This window comes from Peromyscus californicus, unplaced genomic scaffold, assembly GCF_007827085.1.
Source record: "Peromyscus californicus insignis strain IS unplaced genomic scaffold, ASM782708v3 Scaffold_17__1_contigs__length_78620276, whole genome shotgun sequence".
Taxonomy (NCBI): Eukaryota; Metazoa; Chordata; class Mammalia; order Rodentia; family Cricetidae; genus Peromyscus; species Peromyscus californicus.
The window spans coordinates 70,527,815-70,547,021 of NW_026294469.1; positions in this window are offsets into that span (position 1 = coordinate 70,527,815).

Here is a 19,207-nt window from a genome sequence, read left to right on the forward strand (position 1 = left end):
AGCAGGTGATTTAAATGTCAGAGAAATGTGAGTGTTGGCAGCAGGAGCCTAGCACTTTCTGATAAGATGGTCTCTGTGTAGCTGGGCTCCAACACGATGGTTAAATCCCAGCCAGAGGGCCCTTCTTGGGCTTTCTGGAGGCCTGGGGAGCACCAGTAGATCTTGAAATGTGTGTTTCAACAGAAACAGAGTGCTGTCCTTGAAAAATGAAATTGACAATGTTTTTGCTTATGTAATTCATTAACTGCTATTATTTCTTGGTTTGATGACTGACAGATAATTAAAGAAATCATGATATCCAGTAAGCATGTTTATCCGTCTGTTCACTCAAATAGGACTGCATGTTGGACATAATCGCTAACATTTTCAGACTCAGGCAGCCAAGATTGCTCAATGGGTAGTGAGTGTCTCTCAAGCCTCATGACCTGAGTTCTGAATCTACTACCCATGTAAAGCCAAATACACAGCTGCAGTCCTAGCCCTCCTCTGGAAGACAGGATGCAAGGACAAAAGAGTTATCAACAGCTTTTGGGCCAGTGAGCCTGTTATATGCAATGGTGAACAAGAAAGACCTCATTTCAAATGAAGTAGAAAGTGGGATCAATATCCAGCATTGTCCCCTGACTTCCACATACATGACATGGCATACAGCCTTATCCCCCCAACACATGTATAAGATAAAAAGAGCGATTTTCAGAGTCACAAAAACATTCACACACCTTCCAGACTCTCAAGCCCTCTGAGTGTGGTCCTTCTGCCTGTTGAATGCTATAGTAGATGATACATGAAAGCATTCAAGACCAGATCATCTTGAAAAAAGTAGGAATCTGCATTTTGGGGTGGTCTTATAGTGCTGATAACCCCCCAGGAACTAATTTGTACTCATGAATAATTCATCAAATACACATCTAGTGCCTTAATTTTCAGTCTTCTGGAAGAAGCTGCTGTTTAAATACAAAGAAATCATCAGACTCCAAAAGCAGCCAGCGTCTTCTCTTAGGGAAGCTACTGGTGTTGGTAGTTTACGGAAATGTCTGTGTCCTGAGTAGTTATCAGAACTCTTGTGGACAACTTACTCCCAACATACAGACTAAAATCAGGTGTGTCCAAACTCCTGACATTATGTGAGATATTTTCACCTACAACATTAACTCAGTTACAAAACAGAAAGAAAAATAACACACACACACACACACACACACACACACACACACACACATCTCAAATTGTCTTAAGAAAATGTTCTGGTTGGCTCTTTGTTGCTCTGAACCATGCCCAAAAACAACATGGGGAGAAAAAGGTTTGTTTCAGCTTACAGGTCACAGTCCATCATCAAAGGAAGCCAGAAACCTGAAGGCAGGAACTGAAGCAGAGACCACGGGGAAATGCTGCTTAATGATTTGCTTCCCTTGGCTTGCCCGGCTACCTTTCTTACATGACCCAGGACACCTGCTCAGGGATGGCACCGCCCAGTGTGGTCTGGGCCCTCCTCTATCAGTTAGCAATAAGAAGATGGCCCCCAGATAGGAGCACAGGTCAATTTAACAGAGGCAATTCCTCAATTGGGATTCTTCCCAGATGTGTAAAGCTGACAATGAAGATTAACCATCACAGTAAGTTTATGCAATACCAGAGAGATAAAATGATACTTGCACATTATAGTCTTTTAGTTGGAGACACGTCTCTTAGCCCAGGCAAGTGTGGGCCAGTTGTCTGACACTCCCCTTTTTACCAGTTCCAGGTCACTTGGTAGCAGCCCTTGCCTTTAGCCTTCAATGCATCTTCTGCACTATGGACAGAGCCCCCAGAAAGTCTGAGGATCTACCTGCTTCTACCCACCACCCTCCCATCCACACTCACTTTTAACATGTTCGTTTTGAAGACTGGATGTGTAATGAATTCTCAGGCCCTTGAAAAGATCTCTCAGGTAGAGTGAGCAAAGGAAATACATTGGTTTATTTGTAAATCTTTGCCGTGTGGGACTATTATTAACTAAAAATTTAAATGTAAGCGAGGGTTCAAATTACAGTGCTGAGTCTTACAGAGCAAGGTGCAGGGAGCCTTCAAGAGTCATTGTTCAAGGTGATCTGGTTTCAAAACCCCTTCTCACTTCAGTTTATTCAGTATTAAAATCCATTAAAAAATGGATCTGCCTCATATCTTGTGCTCTGCAGAACTGATATGCTGCTCAAGAGGTTCCGAATGAAGCCTACCAGATACTGTCTGGAGGAAAACCAAATTAGATCACTAAACATCCCATGCAGGAGTGACGGGCACCAGAGAACAAGGGTCAGCAACAACTGAGGCGTGAGCCACAGGCTGAAGATGCTGGGGCATCCCTGCCAGCCTGAGACAGGCAGCTTGTGCTGGGCAAAACACAGGACAGGTGCAGCACAGAACGCCAGACCCCTTCTGGGACCTTGCCTCCAAGTCCTGTTCCCACCCTTCACCAGCTTGTATTCACACGGCCAGTGTCCAGCCAGCATCTGCCGTGGGTTGAGTCAGTGAAAAGGCATGGATGTCGCCTGTGTGGGTTTCTCAGACAGCGGGCACATGGAGGCTACCTGATGTCTTCTTCTGAGCGTCCTTCAGGCGAGGTCTGAATTGGCCAGATAAAGAAAGGTGAGAGGCAGGCAGAGGTCACAATGTGCACAGAGCAGAGAGCAGTGAAGAGAACCATGGTCTTCACAGTGCGATCCAACCACAGATACACACAGGGTGTGTGTATTTATCCTTCCAGCAGATGGCGTACACCTCTATCCATAACTGCAAAATTGGGGCTGAGGCGGCTGACTCAGTTTGGAAAGTGTTTGCCATGTAAACCTGAGGGGCTGAGTTCCACCCCCGGGATCCCATTTTAAAACACCGCCAGGCATGGCGGCACACACTTGGAATCCCAGTGCTGGGGAGGCTGAGGTAGGAGGAGGAGCCCTAGAGATCAAGATGGCCAGAGGACCAGCCCAGGCAGACACCCTTTCCAAGAAACAATGTGGATGGGTCCTAAACAACACCCCAAGTTGTGCATTTAAAAATAGTAAAATACTAATTTATTCCATATGTGCTATCATTCTCACCCTGAAACAGGGACAGCTGTAATATGGAGCATGCCTGTTTCATCTATATTGTATTTCATTGGTTCCGCCACTTCATTGACTCCCATCAATATGCTTCTTAATTATTTGAGGTTCCTCAGAATAAACACATGTTGATTCTGGATGGTTTGATGCACTTCTTAGGTATTTGCTTACAATATCCTCTTATCTTCAAAAATTTATAAGCTGCAATAGTGACTAAGCCACAAATTAAGTAAAATGCCATTGTGGCATTCTGATACTCCCTTGCCCAAAGGTGACTCTGATTTTATATCCAGAAGACAGTTTCTTCTCAGTGACACCTTGCTCAAGCCAGATGACCTGATGGATGCTGAGTGATTTTAAAGCCTTACTTGGGAAGGTGACAGTTTTCCTCTCTCAGGTTGTTCTATTATAAAGCTAACACTATGGTATCAAGTCCATGGTGTACCAGCAAATCCATCAGACTGAGGTCCTAGACCACAGCCAGGGCCCATCCATGGACTGACACACAGCTGATTCCTTTAGCCACCCCTAAGGGATGCTATAGAAGAACAAGCCACCTCTCATGGATAAGACCGACACAGGCTCCTGAGCCCAGTGGATTAACATGTGACAAGCAGTTCCATGTTTCAGGGAAGAGGTGACAGGTGAATCTGAGACCTCCACCTTTTCACAGCTTCTGCTGCTGGGCTTCAGTGCCTTAATGAGCTCAGTGGTGTGTCCATGCCTGGCTCCCTGCTCCCATCTGAAGGGAAGCCTTGTGCACAGAAGTGCTTGGAAGTCGGGTATTGTTGTCCATGCCTGGCTCCCTGCTCCTTATATGAAGAGACAGTCTTGTGTACAGAAGTGCCCAGAAGTCAGGTAACCTAGGGGGTCCATAAGCACACAGTTTTCTAGCACTCCCAATAGCAGATGATCACTAATGCTACTCAAGACAATACTGTAAACCCAATGACATCACACAACAATCCGTAAACCACAGTGACATTTTTTTCATGTGTACAATTTGACCTTTATCCACTTTGAACTCCCTGTTATCTAAGTTTATAATAAAATAGAAGACACTATCATTTATTTTATATTTGTATTTATTTTATGACTTATATCATTCATACACACACACACACACACACACACACACACACACACACACACACACACACACACACACACACACTCTAATATCCCCTTTAAGATATGTGGCCCACGCCTCTTTCTTCAGCTATTAGTAGATGGGTGGGTTGTATACACATGCTTGCTGACAAGACTGATGTCCTGCATTCAGTTTCTGGTATCTACAAAGCAGTAAAAGTGAACTGACCCCTTCAAGCTGCCCTCTGACTTCTGTATGTGTGCGTGTACATGAGTCTCCCCCTGCCACGCATGCACACAAGATAAACTTTAAAATTTGATAAAATAAAATAATATTCAGTGTTTGAAACCTTTGATACTAACTTTCCTAATATCAAGGAAGCTGAAGTTTTATTTTATATTTTTAAGATGTATTTTTATTGATGTATATGGATGCCTGCATGTGTAAGTGTGTATATATATATATATATATATATATATATATATATATATATATATATATATATCACATGTGTGCAGTGCCCACAGAGGCCAGAAGAGGGCATCAGACGCCCCTGGAGCTGGAGTTACAGATGGTCTTACAACCTGGCACGGGTACTGAGAACTGAAATCAGGTACTGAGGACTGAAATCAGGTACTGAGGACTGAAATCGGGTACTGAGGACAGAAATCGGGTCCTCCGGAAGAACAACAAGTGCTTGGTCCTAACCACTACTCCATCTCTCCTTAAAGCCCTGAAAGCTTGTTCTTATAACTAAATAGAATCATAATAGTTTTATGTGGTACTGAGCATGGCAACTAGGCCCTTGTACATTCTAGGTAAGCATCCCAACACTGAGCTGTAACCCTAACCCATTATGAAACCTGTTAGCGTGTGTGCTTGTGGGTACACACACCCATGCACACACCCATTCACGCACCCAGGAAGCCAGAGGTGGATGCCAGGTGTCTTCTTCTGTTGCTCTCCATTTTGTTTGTGGAAAAAGCAATTCTCACTAAGCCCAGCGCTTACCAATCAGCTAGGCTGGTGGGCCAGTGAGGCCCTGGGGTCCCCTTGTCCCCACCTCTAAGTACAGAGTTACAGGTACCCAGAGCCACACCTGGCTTTATTCATACCAGTCCTAGAGAGCCTAACTTGGGCATCAGGCTTATGCAGCACACACTGTATGCACTGAGGCATCGCCCCCTCCTACACGCACTCATTATGAAACATTTTTATTGCAAAAATTCACATTATCCAATCTTGAGAAAAACCCCTAATACATAAACACTAAAAGAAATACTCTATTCATGTAAAATTATACCTGCTGACAATGTTTAAATGCAGCATATGAAAATATGAATCAGTATTCACTTCCTAAGTGTGACGCCTATTATTTTAACACTTGGGAAATTATTTGCTTATTATTCCCTTTAAAAGACATACTGTTATGGTTACTATGCAATCAAAATGGGCTTTATTTTTACAGTGAACAAGCTAAAGTGCTTTCTTGTAGAGTATTTGGTTGTATTTTCAAAATATCTGATCACCAATTAAAAGCCTTGTGTCTGATCAGTTCCTAACCCACTGCGTTAATAAAACAATTTCAAATTACAATGTCATTTTTCCAAATGATTATCTTTTGTGTGCTAATGGTACCTTTTCTCCTTTAAAATTGCTTTGGGTCTCTGTAGCGATGGATTATTCTAGAAGACAATTTTAGGAAGTATATTTCTCCCAGAAGGGACAGTGCAGTTCAGCATGCTGATGTAGATTTGAGTCTCAGTCCAGTAAAGGCATGCAGTCAAAACATCTCAAAAAGCCGATCTACGTAGACTAGTCCCATCAACCATGGACTAAATCACTTATCTGTGGGGACCCTTCAAACCCTCACAACAAACTACACTGTTGCTAGAGTTTTCCTGCCTGGCCCATAGTCAGGACAAATCTCTCTCACCTGTCAGTCCCACAGCTGTTCAAACCCGATCAAGTAAACACAGAGACTTATATTGCTTACAAACTGTATGGCCGTGGCAGGCTTCTTGCTAACTGTTCTTACAGCTTAAATTAATCCATTTCCATTAATCTATACCTTGCCACATGGCTCGTGGCTTACCGGCATCTTCACATGCGGCTTGTCATCATGGCGGCTGGCAGTGTCTCTCCTACTCAGCCTTCCACTTCCCCGCTCTATTCTCCTCCTTGTCCCGCCTATACTTCCTGCCTGGCCACGGGCCAATCAGTGATTTATTTCTTGACCAATCAGCAACACATTTGACATACAGACCATCCCACAGCACTACACCTTAGCACAATGGGCCTGGTTGGCTTCTGGGCAAGCTGAGGGTGAGAAAGGGCCAGTTCCTTGGCGCAAGGGAGTCCTGAGCCCAAGGTGCTTTGCGTTCAAAGCCTGAGGCACCCTGCACCGTCTTTGTAAGTCAGGTTGTCTCTGGTTGGTTGACTCAGTCATGGACGACAAGGTCCTGGGGTGTTGAGAAGTAACTGAATGGTAAACACGGTGATATCAGGTCATTATGGAATCCACTTTCTAACCTTTCCACTCTGGAGATGTCTGTAGTCAGAACGACAGTCATGATTGGCTTTCGTCTCAAAGTCTGCATCCTGCCACCACTGCATTCCCTTGGGATGGAGTGCAGGGAGAGTCTAATGTGGAGTCAGATGCTCCAGGACATAAAGCTTGGAACAAGAGAACAGGAGGATAGGTGTCCACTGAGCCACATGCTTATATGCTTCGGTTAGGAAACAGCAGGGCACAGCTAAACAAGCACAAAGCATGGTCTGTTTTCTCTTCTGATGGATTCACCTTCCCAGGACCTGGAGTGTCAGATTTGAAGGCTGAATCTTTGGAGTACAGAGCTCCACACTGGGACAGGCACTCAGGCTCCTGGATGCTAGACCACAGACTGACCGCTTCAGAGGCTGGTCATTTAGAAGTCAAGATCACAAGGGCTAAAAAAAAATCAGATCACACCTCCACCACAGCCCCCCCATCTCAAAAAGATAAGAAGCTATGCTGGGGCTTCATGGTCCCCGGTACCTGGCTTTTCCATGCTCTTTGTCACACAGGCTATCCCAGACTACATCACATGGTGCGGAACTTCCTGCTACCTCCTAAAAGATGTAAAAATCAGATATTTTCCTTTATTCAGGGGATGTCTCTGAAGTTTCTCCCCTGGGCTGCCCCTCATGCCTTCATCCTTCCCCGTTGGCTGTCTCAGTAGGTAAGAGAGCTTGCTCTGCAATCATGACAACCCAAATTGAGTTAGAATTTCCAGCAACTGTGTAAAAAGATGGACATGGCTGTGAGTGCCTATAATTCCAGCACTGTAGGGTGAAGAGAGACAGGTGAGTCACAGAGATCACTGGTGACCTTCAGGTCGGTGAGGACAGTAAAGCAGAGACAAGGTCTCGATCTATGAGCTGTGTCCCTATCCCTTGGGCATCTTTTTATGCAAAGATAGCTGCCTAGCACAGCCAGGTCACAGTTACAGTTATAGGTTTTATATCCTGCATTTCCCTCTCTCTGTCCCCTACATCTTTACATCCTTTTCTCCAGAGTAACAGGTTTTTGTGTCAGATACAATGCTTTTGTTTTGAATTTTTAGAGATACAGAATTATCAAAATGTATGCTTGCATCACATCAACTAAATTACTTTCATGCTGCTCCATAGAGTAGCTTCTGAATTGTATCTAAAGTACATATCAGGGAATTACTGTGGTGTTACCTTGAAATATTTCTCTTGTGTGCACTGGCTACATATTGTTAAAGGAAACAAACATAGTATATATTTTGTTGCTTTCCCGTTTATGAACTTCAGCTCCTCTTCTCTTGTTGCAAAATAGATTCCAAAAAAAATCACTTCTATTTGTTAAAAGAGTACCACAAAGAATATAATTGCACTTGACCTATTTTTCAAACGTGCATATAGTTTTGTATAATATAAAGGCAGAATTGAAACTGATGAGTTGAAAATGACAGGAATTTAAAATGTTGATAGAACCTGGCAATTGCCTTCTAAAGTGCATCTGAACATGAAGCCCCAGTTTGTCAGAATGCAAATTTCTCTGTGTTCTGGGCCATCACAGGTTTGCAAGCAAACAGTAACTTTCACATTCATAAATAGAATATTTATGTCATTGTTGTCCTATTTTCCCTAATAAAAAACTTTCCCTATAAATAAGTTATAAAATATTCTTTGTAATTATTCACCCATTTAAAATGTGATTTTAACTTTTTTTCTTGAATTACCTTTGATTTTACTGTTAATTAAGAGTGCTTTGCAGTGCTCATTGGTTTTGGGTTTGTCCTAAAGCTGCCTTGTCTGCATGTATTGCTTCTATTCCAACGTTTCTACTAAGTTACAAATACTTTTAAATTTTTCCAGTGTACAAAATCTCTCAACATTTTCCTCTTCTGATCTCAGAGTTTTTGTATTGAATAAGAAAGCCTTCCATAATCTAAACTCAAAAGCTAAGTTTGGCGGTCTGACTCAGTGAGGAAAGGCCCTAGCTTCTGGGGAGATGGTTTAGTGGTCAATTGAGTTTTTTAATCTGTTTCTCTGTTATATTGTATAGCTTTATGGTGGTTTAAAAGAAAATGTCCCCCAAAGGGAGTGGCACTATTGGGAGGTGTGGCTTCATTGGAGGAAGTGTTATCACAATGGAGGTGGGCTATGAGGTCTTTTGCTTAAGCTTCACTCAATGTTACAGTCTCCTTCCCGTTGCCTCCAAGATGTAGGACTCTTGCCTGCTCCTCCAGCACCACATCTTCCTCTAAGCTGCCATGCTCCCCATCATGATGATAATGGACTGAACCTCTGAAACTGAAAGCAAGCCACCCCAATTAAATGTTTTCTTTATAAGAGTTGCCATGGTCATGGTGTCTCTTCACAGCAATAGAAACTCTAAGACAAGCTTAAAGCATCTATGTCTTTGATCTGCCTGTAATTGAATGATTTTAGGTAGCTCATAGCTGATGCTCAGTTTCTCCAGCAGCATAATTATTTAAAAAGACTGCTCTTTTCTACATGTCTGTCATGTAGGTGAAACTCATATTCAGTGTCTTCCTTGCTAGGTTAGAGTTTTGACCCTAGGTTGCTGTCCCAAAAGCCACTAGTCATACATGTGATCAGCCAAATGAGTAGGGCTCCTCGTGTTTCTACAGCTGAGGAAGTTTTGGACAGTGAGATGGGCAGTTACAAAAGAAGATAGTGAGGAGAGAGAGCTTTACCACTGCTCTACAGTCATCTTGTTGCCCCAGCTACCTCTGCATGGCGAACTATACGTCAACATCACCGCCATGGTCAACATCACCACCATGGCTCTGATCCCCCTGGATTCTAACTTACATTTTAGGTGCACATTCCAGTTTGTTTTCTGATGCTGTGATAAACACTGTGACCAAAATCAACTTCAGGGAGAAAAGAGGGTTTCTGGCTCATAATTCCAGACCACAGATCCTTGATAGAAGTCAGGACAAGACCCAAGTAGCAGCCGAAGCAGAAACCATGGAGGAAAGCTGTATATTGACTAGCTCACTCCTTCCAGCTTGTACTCAACCAGCTTTCTTAAACAGCCCAGGACCATCTGCCCAGAGGTAAAATTGACTACAGTAGACTGGGCCTTCCTATACCAATCAATCATCAAAAAACAAAAACCACTGAATATCCCAGGCCAATCTGATCAAGTCAAGCCACACATACATACCAACTGAAACTCTTACAGATGATTTTGGTCTCTGTCAAACTGACATCTGAAGCTAACTAGGAGAGCATACATCCTTACCCCAGCTGTCTGATGATACTTTGAGTTCCACTGCTACTACAGTCATTCACATTTTGGCCCAGAATCAGCATTTCTTATTTCAGACTTGTTATTCTATGCCAACAATATGAATAGGATATGGCTGTCCAGCAAATAGAGGAGATAGATCACACACTATCAAACAACAGCAGATGATAGACATGTAGGTGATGTACATATGTGAGCCTGATCCAATCGTGAAGGATGATTCATTATAGACAGCCTGAAAAGAAACACATCCAGGCTTCTACAAAGACTGTACAGGGGGTTACACTGGATTTTCTGAGGTCTAAGCCACTTAGTAATGCTTTCAATACCAAAGAGTGTAGACCTCTATGAATAGATCACATCTATCAGTATCCCCTGCACATGTGTGTTAAGTGAGCACTGAGCAGAGTTTCCCATAAGCCCTAGGAAGCCCATCTCCGTGGAGTCCTATATCAGAGCAGGTAAGTGTTGTGAGAAAAACATAGAAAAGGGGCCTCTCCGAATTGAACGGTGACTTCCTGGAAAGATGAAGGCTTATAAGACTTGGGGAGCAAACAGAACAGGTTTCCAGGAGCTCCTGAAACTTAGAAGATTCCCAAGGCCCTCCCCAAGGTTACAGAAGCAGTGACAGATGGTGATTCTGCTGCTGGCAGAGCTGTGGGCCACATGTTTAAGGGGCTCCAGGGTTACAGCTTCAGTGAGCTGTCACCCACACTGGGGTGGGCTATGCGCTGAGGCAGCTACCTCTGAGTCATCCATAGTCTTGTGAGTACCCCTCACTTGTGCTCTTTAAGGAACCCCCACAAACTCACCAACTCACCAACTTAGACTGCTGGAATCATCACTTTGGTCTGTTGTTGGTACCCAACTTGGGGTGAGTAAGAGTTTGTTTGTGTCTCCTGGGGAAAAGCCACTGAACAAGGGTTTTTAGGCGAATGCCGCAGAATCATTAAGAAGGCAGACTAGACCCGGGGGAGAAGGCCATCGGGGAATCTTAGAAGGGAGTTCTTCTGAGCAGTTGGAGAATATTGACGAAGCCAGAGAGAGCTGGGCACCACCACGGTGGCCCTGAGCAGGCAAGGACAAAGCAGAGGGATGGGAAGTCCTGTCCGCTGACGACAGGCTGGAGTGGGTCCCATGCCCGCTGCAGAAAAGATAAATGCAAGAACCATCTATGGAAATAAACCGGGGTGGCTGCCTTAGCCGCGGCAGTTCAGTGTTTTGATCTTGGATCTAATAAATGGCCACAATAGCCAGCATGTAAAGAGGAAAGCTAAAACTATAGAGAGAAAAATCGATCGCGTCCCTGGAGTAGAGGTGCGGTGATTATTCTTAGACAAAGGAATTGCAGGACAGCTTGTCGACCACGTAATTGATGAACACACCAGTAAATTTAAGGGACAAGAGCTTTAGAATAAACGGGTTGTGGGTTGCATTAAGTGCTTTATTCCAACCTATGCTTATGGGACTCTGATGATTTTGATACAGCACAGGAAACCCACTTGGCAGCACACAACTGTGACTTATTTTAGCAAGCCCACTTCTTACCTAGAAGGACACCCTTCCTCTTGGCTAATCTCATCCTCCTCTTTCTTGCACCGCCACAACCCATGTGTTCCAAAGACCACTCGTCACATCACTTGTTGGAGACTCTTCTGAAGGTTTTGCCTTCTGTGCTGGATAGCTAGTTGAGGTCGCCAGTGCCAAGGGGACCTCCCTGCAAAAGGAGCAAGGAGGTAGTGTGCATGACTCTGGATTGGTTGTCTGCAGTGTGCCTTTGTGATTGTTCTCTTCCCTGGAGAGATTGAGAAAAATGCATAGGAGCATTTAAACAACCTGAGCTTCAGGGACCCAAGCTACACATAAAAACTACGAGAATCAATCTGGGGAACCTGGAACAGGCAAGATGGGTCATCATACAGAGGAGCTTGCTGTCCAAGCCTAAAGACCCAAGTTCAGATTCCATGACCCACAGTGGAAGGAAAAACAAGGCTCCTGGAAGTCGTTTTCTGACCCTACATACATACTGTGGCATGCATGTGCCCCACACACACACGCCCTACAATAACAATAACAACTAAGAAAGCTGAATTCAGGTAATCACTGCCCTTTTACTGTCCTACAATTTACTTTCAAGCCATTCCACTTAAAGGAGGAGGCAAGTAATACAGTGGATTCTTCAGATGTCACATCTTGCTGAAGGTGGCTCCATTTTATGAGGATGCTTGGCTTCTTAAGGTGGCAACCTTAATGCATCCATGACTCATTTCTAAGCATCTGGGCTAAGAACGACCTTGGCTCTGAGGCCTCTCCCTAGCCTAGATCCTTTCTTGCTAAAATTATTTTTTTAACTTCTTTTACAGGATGTACATCTCTTTGTGTGGTTTTGGAGCTTCCAGGGAAGCATTTCTGAGTGCTGTGTATGTACAGAGACTCCTCGGGAAAGCACTGAAGCGTTTGCTTCTTTTCAACGTCTCTTCGTGCCTTCTCCAAGTCAAGCAGAAGCTCAGTTTTGAGAAGAACAAACAGCTCTAAGGAAAGTCAGCACTGCTTGCGTACCTTGCACGTGGCATTGTCACTAGGGGCTTGGCATGCATTATTTACTGATCCACGGAATGCTGGAGCTGGCTGCCCAAGCAGGTGCTGCTCTCCCTGGGTTTGCTAAGGCAGTCTCCTACCTTAGTGTGCTCACACCTGCTTCCCAATCACACACATGTGAGCTTCACATCCGCCTCCCAGGTGCAGGCACACCTGTGGTTGTTGTGGGCTCCCTCTGGCAAGCACAGGGTGACCAGCTAGCTTCCACCAGTGTACCACCCACTGGGCAGAGGAAGATACGTCACCCTTCCGAGCAGCATAGACCACTTGCCCCTTGAACCTTCCCAAATTTTGGCTCATTGCTGTTCTTCTTAACAACCATTTCTGATATATTCCACGTTGCCGTTTAGTTTACAGTCTCACTGGAAAAAAATAGCATCTGTAGTCTTTTTAATGTTCAAGTATCTATTATGGCTTATTGTAGAAAATTGAATGGGAAAATAATCAGTTCTTTTTAGTAAAATTTGCATACCACATGGCCTTTACTATTAGAGAAAATACAATATTAATTTGTAATTCATTTTAAATGTAAAATGTTTCACCTTTCAAATATGAGAGCAAAATATTATAAATCTTAAAATATACATTGATAAAATGATTCTCATATTCAAAATTTGGTAAAAATATTGACAAATGAAATTATATACTAACAGTATCAGAATAGAATAGATGTCAGGACCCTGACCCCACCCTGAGGTTAGTGGAGAAGAGACATTGTATTTGAGCAGAGTGTGTTCAGTGGCCAAGGTGTAGTTTCCTTCACACATATTAGTATCTCATTCAGCCTTTCCACAAGCCCAACATGAAATGAAATATTTAGTCCTGAGAGCAACCAACATTCTTATTGATGAGATTTGAGGAAGTCTCTTTCTTTTAATTTTCCCTTACTGTAGTGCTGCCAGCTGTTGTTTCTTGTGTCCTTCTCAGAAATTAAAGTCACGCCCCCTCTGCTTGCATTTATCTAGTGTCTGGAATCTGGTGTGATCTCTCTTCTCCTTTCCTTAAGTTTACTTTTTGTAGAACAGGTTAGTTTTGAGTAGCTGTGTGGGATGAAAGCACCTGAGAGGATGTCTTAATTTAACCTGGCTTGTGGTTTCAGGAGGTTTGCTGCATCGGTGTGGGTCCCGGGAACTTGGGCAGAACATTATGGCAGCAGATAATGTGCAAAAGAGCTTCCTGAGGGGGTAAGAGAGAGGAACAGAGCAAGAGAATGCCAACACTTGATGTGTACCTGTGTGAAATTACAAAAGAATAAAAAAGAAAAGAAAAGCTTCTCCAGGGAGTCGTGTAAGGGGACAAAGCAAGATGTAGCCTTCAAGGGAAGGCTTCTTCCAGGTAGGCTGTAGCTGAAGTTTTCCTGTGTCCTACCTGGCCCATGGTCAGGACAAATCTCTCTCATCCACTAGTCCAGCAGCCGCTTGGATCCAAGTAAACACACAGAGGCTCATATTAGTTAAAACTGCTCTGCCATTAGCTCAGGCAGGCCTACCACTGATTAACTCCTACATTTAAACTAACCCATGATTCTTATTTATGTTTAGCCACGTGGCTTGGTACCTTTTCTCAGTTCTGCCTTGACATCTTGCTTTCTCTGTGTCTGGTGACTCCTGACTCAGCCTTCCTGTTCCCAGAATTGTCCTCTCTCCTTATCCCACCTATACTTCCTGCCTGGCTACTGGCCAGTCAGCATTTTATTTATCAACCAAATCAGAGCAACACACATTCACAGCATGCAGAATGACATTCCACAGCAGTAGGCCCCACCTCTGACTTTTCAACCTTACATTAATGCAATCAGATTGTGAATCTAGCAAAGTATTAAGCCATTAATTACATCAGAGTCCTCATAATCTAATCTCTCAAAATACCCTCAGGCCATATCTGGAGGTATGCTTTACTAGTAACCCCAGCAGCTCATTTCCTGTCAGTCTGGCATCCAAATTTATTTTCCCACACCATTGCATTCCACCTTTGGCTTCCAGAAAGCTCGTGGCCATCTCATAATCCTAAACACAATCAGCCTGGTCTTTGTGAGTCTCTAACAATTCCCAGGACATTCAAAAGTCCAAGTTAAAAGTCTCCTTGGAAACTCAACTCTTCTCTATGAATCAGCCTAAATCCCACAGCTCCAAATGCAGTGTTTGGGATACATGATGTCATGAGGCAAGTCTCACAGGTTCAGGTAGCCTTGTCCTTGTGACCTTGCTGTTTGCCCCCTGCATGGCCTCTCTATTGGGCTCTACTCATAGCTTGTGGTTTCCTTTGATAGATGTTCTTCATCCCTGGCATCTCCAACACCTAGAAGTCTACATATGTTGGCTTCACCAACGTAGCTTCACACATTACTGTCTTCCTCATGTTGGCTGGCCTTCTAGACTTTCCTTTGAAATCTGTATGGAAGTATTCATGTGATATATGTAACTCCTTCATTCTGTGTTGTGTGATATTTTATTTGTGTTCTGACAAATAAAGCTTGCCTGGAGAGAGTGGAGCTAGCCACTAGTTAACCATAGGCGTTTGAAGGACCTTAGAGAGAGGGACAGGAAGTGGTAAGGTGGGGCTGAGACAGGAGCTTGACCCTTTTGGATGGAGGAACTGGAGAGATAGGAAGTCACTGGTGGCTGCTCCCCTGCTTCTCTGATCTTTCAGGTTTTTACCCCATATCTGACTCCTGATTTTTATTGAAAAAGTTTAATTGGATAATGCTTCAATTTTGCATAGCTATAAAACCAGCATAGGATGTTTGATTGCATGATCTGCCACCAACTTAAACAATAGCTATACCTCCTTGGATCAGAACTGCATTAGCCTCTGAGTGACCGCATGGCTGAATCAAGGGAATGCAACCCTGTGAAAGCCTGAAGTTCCCCTCTCTTCTCAAACAAACAAACAAACAAACAAACAAACAAACAGTCTTTCAAATTTACAACCTCCACTGTCTGCAGGGCCCGGTCAATTCCTGAGATGCTGTCAAGGTACCCCTCCTCTTCTCTCAAAGCCAAGTGTTTGACTTCTCATTTGTCATGTTAATCTCTTTCATGACCACACTTTTCTTATCCTAAAGTTTTTACTTGCTGTTTTTCCGGGCAAGCCACACATTGCACATCTTTCAAACTTTTATATGTTAAGTTTTCTGATTCTCACTGTAAATCTTGCCCAAAGCAAGAGACAGTAACTGTGCCAAAGTCCGGATTCTATTCCAGCTTGAAATTTCCTCCAGATTATTTTGTCCATTTCTTTCTAATTCAGCCTCATTTGAAGCATCAGGACACAGACAAGATGGTCATTCCCATTAACATCCTGGACTTCTTAGCATTGATCAGCTACCCATTACACTCTGCTTACAGCATGCTGGAACATCTCTATTCTGAAAACTTTCCCTAATTTTCCCACAGACAAGCTCCAAATGAACTAATTCCAAAGGATTAAGATACAGTCCAGTCAGGTTCAGTCATATCCCCATTTCTCTGGTGCCAGTTTTCTATTCAGTTAATTATTTATTTGTGTGTCTAAAATATTTGTGAAAAGTTGAAGGAAGAAAAGTTCATTTGAATGACTGTTTCAGAGATTTCAGGACAGTTACTCAGCCCCATGCAATTCGGCAAAACATCATTCTTATGGGTCAGGGCAAAATATGGCCTTCTAGATTCCATCTCATATATTTCTAAATGTCGATAGAAACCCTTCCTATACTTTGCATAGACATAGCCAAAGGTATATTTAATCTTAGACAGCAGTTCTCAGTCCAGTCCAGTTGTTAATCAAAACTAACCATCACAAGAAATAGCACAAATGCTGGGTGTTTCCAGGGTGGATACAGGATGCTGAAGTAGTCACTCATCTTCAGTTGTCAGGGGAGATTGCTGCAGGAGCAAGAGAAAAACGTAAGATCCTGAGACCAGACTTGGGCATTAGAAACAGTGCACTGACCTGCATAAAGGTGGACCAGGAGTGGGAAGGAACACAAGATATGCTTACCAGTGATGACACACTGAACACCAAAATGCAGCTAGAGCATCTCGGGATGCTGGACATGACAGAGAGAAGTTGCTTCTGGAAAGGTGGTGAGCCTTGACCTAGCCCTTTTGCACCTTCTTCTTCTTCTGCCATTTTTAATCCTGAAGATGTGCGGTGCTAGCCAGAGTGACATATTATCCTAGATGATGCACACAAACTGTTTGCTTTCATGTCTGAGAATTTTTTCCTTTCTCCTCAGGGGAGATTTGTATTTATAAAATATGAATATGTCAACTTTCATGACACATGGTGTTTCTGTTTACTACAGATGAAACTACAAGGTCTAAGTTAGGATGTGTGCAAGACAGGAAGTAGGGGTAGTGGGCAGGGTCCCCTTGGGCTCTGCAGGTGACACGTGTGTAATCTTTTGTTCTGTCTTTATAGTAAAATGTTGAAGATTATTTAATTCAAAGAAATGTTGTTTAGCGGTGACTTCACAGACTGCAAAGCTTCCCTCAGTGGTCAGGTGTGGGGGCCCTGTGTGCTGAATGATGGCTGAGGAGCTTGCTCCCATGTGTTCCTCCCTCTGATCCATCAGCTCCACTAACCCTTGGAGCAGACAGAATGCAAAATAATATTTTAAGGAAATTTGATTTCTGGGGTTGTTGTGCTTCCTTATACATAAATTACCTTTAAACCACAGTGGTTATTGAAATAAAAATTCCATTTCTCTTACATTGACAGTCCATCCGGGCGGAGCAGGGGAGTTTCCCACCACAAACTGGACGACCAGAATTGGCTGTGACATCAATGCGATTATTACAGTCATGCCTTTTATTTTTAATATTTTCTAGTGACAGATTTATTTCTTTTCAAATCAGGAATATTTCTTCTGAGGAAAAAATATATAGCTCCTGTATGTTTTTCTGATGCTGAAAATTACCAAATGCCAGGCCGTGAATGTAAGGAAATTGAAGACCCTTGCAGGTGACCTTAAGGACCATGAAGGTGGAGAACTGTGATATAGCAGCTTAGGCAATTTCATTGCAGCTGCTTGGCTTGTGAAAAATGAGAAATAGGTTTTCTATTACCAAATATAATGAATTTCCCCCCTGTCCTGTCACAAATTGTCAAACTTCATTGAGCAGAAAAAAGACCTGGACCTACACTGGTAGGAGGGTAGTGTGATCCCCAGGATGCCCAGGGAGGGGAGATGAGGCTGATGACACCACTTTTCATTGACCTAAAATTTTAGACTAATGCAGTGACTGAGCAAGGTCATGCTCTACACGTCAACTTACAAAGAAAATGCTTTAAATGCCATGGGATATAACAGCACACATAGGTGTTTGGCCTTGCACATTGTGCAGTGTATCCAAAGTAGATCCATGAAGCAGTTAATCATTTAATCACCTCATAGGAAAACCAAGGGACTCACTGAACATCTGTCACGAAACAACGCTGTGGAGGCGGGGGGGGGGGGCTTGTGTGATGACGGAAGAGTGAGTGATCTACAGAAGAGTGGGGAAGAGAGAGATGACAGCTCTGGGTACCTGGACATCAAGTGATGTCCACCTTATTACTTGAAGGTCAGAAGTGCATCCAGTATGTCAAGAAGCATTTTCGTCACCTTTTGACCCATGCTGTAGGGTTGCTGTTGAACTTAGTAGAAGCATGCGTTCTATTATTGAAGGTCACCCTCACTACTGGAAACATGACACTGTCCTGTCACACTCTCCCACATCCCAAGAAGGAAAGATGAGGTTTGGAATTGGGTGACAAGACTAATGGTCTTGGCATACTGTAGCCACTGAAGGCAAGACCTTAGAATCTCAGAAGCCACAGTTCCCTCTGAGACACATGGCAGTGATTATACCTACTATTTAGAGAAGGAGAGGCAATTTCTGTAAGCTCCCTCAAGGTTCCTGGCATGTTGGAAACACTTGAGCATCTGTGGGATGCGGGTGTGTTTAAATTGAGTTTCAATCCGAAGGGACAGAATGACAACATTTAAATAGTACTGAGTAACAGGCATCATGAATTGAGTAAGAAAAGCAGAAATGTCCAGGAAACAACTCTAATGACTAGTGTGACCATCTTGCACACATGGTATCTAAGAAGAGTTTGATTGACAGTCATAGGAGACTCAGAAGAACTTGACATGTCCCTCAGTGTCATGTATAACAGACCCATGCTCAAAATGTAGACTTTCATAAAGACTGCTTGCACAAAGTGGAGAGGAATCCAGAGTTGGCTCAATGTCCATGGGCTCTGACGCACAAGACAGCTTTAAAGACCTAGAGAAGAGAGACTAGTTATCAAAACTGACCTACGGATGCTTATCCATCCAGAACTAAATGAACACAGTTAGGGCTGGCCATGGAAATCCACCTGGCCATTCTGTTTTGCACACACCTGTAGAAACATGACATGCAAACGTTATTCCATTTGATCCAGAAGTGAGACAGGAATGTTTTCAGTGCTTTCCTGACAAGATCACAAAGGTTCCAAGAAGCTGAAACTAAAAGCATACAGCAACCAAATAAACATGCATACAGATTCAAGGCACAAGAAACCAGTGTAACCCATCCCTCTGCTGCTGGGCCCAGTCTGTACATGTTATTACTAACTTTAAATAAAAGAATAAAAAGAGACACAGAATGATAACACATTCTGACTTTTCCACTAACATGT